This window comes from Neophocaena asiaeorientalis, unplaced genomic scaffold (assembly GCF_003031525.2).
Source record: "Neophocaena asiaeorientalis asiaeorientalis breed wild unplaced genomic scaffold, Neophocaena_asiaeorientalis_V1.1 scaffold179, whole genome shotgun sequence".
NCBI lineage: Eukaryota > Metazoa > Chordata > Mammalia > Artiodactyla > Phocoenidae > Neophocaena > Neophocaena asiaeorientalis.
Genome location: NW_020172775.1, coordinates 87,314 through 89,744, shown reverse-complemented (window position 1 = coordinate 89,744; position 2,431 = coordinate 87,314).

The window sequence follows — 2,431 nt, the reverse complement described above, 5'->3', positions numbered from 1 at the left end:
AGTTGGGGAACTAAGATGCCACATGCCACATGGAAAAAAAAAAACAACACTGAAAGGATAAATCTTTCCTTATATATGGAGCAAAAAATGCAAGTTGCAGATGAAATCTTATGCATTTATATGAATGCAAAACGTGCTTTGTATTGCTTTCGAATACAGGCATGTAAAGTTTCAGGAAATGTATGGAGTGATCCACATCTCATTCAGGATAGTGGCTGCCTCTGGAGGAAGGGGGGTTTCTATTGGCGAGGGAAACACAGGTGTTTCAGCCTGTAGGTTGATTTTTTTTTTTTTTTTCAGCGTAGGAGTGTGTTCACAGGGTTTCATTGAATCTCTGACGAGTTTACTATATTTTACATGTTTTTCTTAAAAGAAAAACGAGCAGATGTCTAACGTTAAATTCCAGAGATGTGAGAATTTGGATGCTGAATGGTGAACTGGTGGCAAAGAAAAGCTGTGGAAGGGGGAGCTTCTGCATGGTCACCAGCAGTAGAGAAGCATCTTGACGTCCTTCTGGGGGGACTCAGGATCCCATAGTGTTGACCTTAGTGACTCTTGGACTCTTAGCTGGAGAAGATGAGTTAATCCTAGGATTTGAGAGCATAAGGTAACTTCAAGTCTACCTGACTTGTGCTAGTTATGATACTATTGGCGACCCTACAACCCAGTTCATAAAATACCCTACTTGTTCCAAGTAATGTATCCTGGACTCCTCCTCCCTTTACCTTAAAAAAAAGAAAAAAATTAAGTTTTATTTATTTATTTTTGGCTGCATTGGGTCTTCCTTGCTGCGTGCCGGCTTTCTCTAGTTGTGGCCAGTGCGGGCTACTCTTCATTGTGGCGTGCAGACTTCTCATTGCGGTGGCTTCTCTTGTTGCAGAGCATGGGCTCTAGGTGCGCGGGCTTCAGTAGTTGTGGCTCATGGGCTCTAGAGCGCAGGCTCAGTAGTTGTGGCACACGGGCTTAGTTGCTCTGCAGCATGTGGGATCTTCCCAGACCAGGGCTCGAACCTGTGTCCCCTGCATTGGCAGGTGGATTCTTAACCACTGAGCCACCAGGGAAGCCCCCCCCTTTGCCTTTTATTCTTATCTGGTTATGAGGAAATGGAACCAGCTGAAGCCCTTCACGTGGCATGGGGTGACCACATTTTGGGCACCTCTCAGAGGAAGGGCATGTCCACAGACAACCTAGATTCTCCTACTGCTCTGGTCTCTCCCCACTCAGAAACCTCAGTAACAGCTCAGACGTAGCCCAGACTTCCATAATGTGGCATCCAAGATGGCTGTTCGCCCCAGCGTTTGCCACCTCATGACAGAGAGAACAAGGTAGCATCCAACAAGCTGGGGTGCCTGAAGTAGGAGAGGGCCTGGGTATGAGGGAAGCAGTATCATCACACACCTGTAACCCACTCCCCACCAGGCCTTGGTGAACTGGTCTGCGTTGAGAGGCCTCCTCCATGCCCTTCCTTGTTCTGGGTATTACAGACTGGACTGCAGCCCATGATGCACAACCTTTAACCTACTGCCTGTTGGTGCTACCTTTTGAACGCTAACATTTCCACAATCTGACCACGGATCACCACCCACGTTGATTACTGCATTGGTACAAAGGTCACTCTGGTCCTTCCCTCACCCTCTTTAACTCTGCTCTCCACACGGAAGCCAGAGTGAGTGATCCTTTGAGGAGGCCAGAGCCCATGACTGCTCTGCTCAGAACCATGCCCTGGCTCACAGCCAGAGCCATTCCGATGCCCCTAAGGCTCTCTGCAATTGGCCACTCTCTCTCTGACCACCATGCTGTCCCCCCAACTAATCAGTCGAAACTAGGGTGGAGAAATGAACAGGCATGGCGAATAAGGAGCAAGGAGGAAGGGGCTAGGGAGCTCTGAGCAAGGGTCACCCCCAACACAGCTGGGAAGGAGGCCTCGGTCCAGCGGACTCAAATTCGTCTCGGTAACAAGGAGTAGGGCTTCATATGTGAGGGGAAGCTCAAAATTAGGTTCCTTGTCCGAAAAGGGTATCCTAACAACCACTTCCTTACAATCTTTTAACTACTGAACGAAAAGGAAAGTGCTCAGACTTCAACCAAGTTCCCACTGCTAAGTGCGGCTACAGCGAGCCGCCGTTTTACGGACGGGCAAACTGAGGCTCGCCGACCGGCGATTTACCGAGGCCCCCTAACGTCAGGCAGCGGTGGCTGGGGAGCGCGGTCCGCGGCTGGGAAAGCACCGCCCGCCTCGCCGAGGTCTCTGGCACGGCGGTCGGGGTAAATCCCTAGAAGGAGGAACTCGGAGGCCGAGCACCTCCAGGAACTTGCCATGGTCTAACCGGAAGCGCTCCGCCTAGAACTACCACTCCCAGCAGCCTGCGCGGCGCGTCCCGGTCGACGCCGGGCCGGGGTGGGTGGGGGGAGCGACCGCCATTGTCCGCTG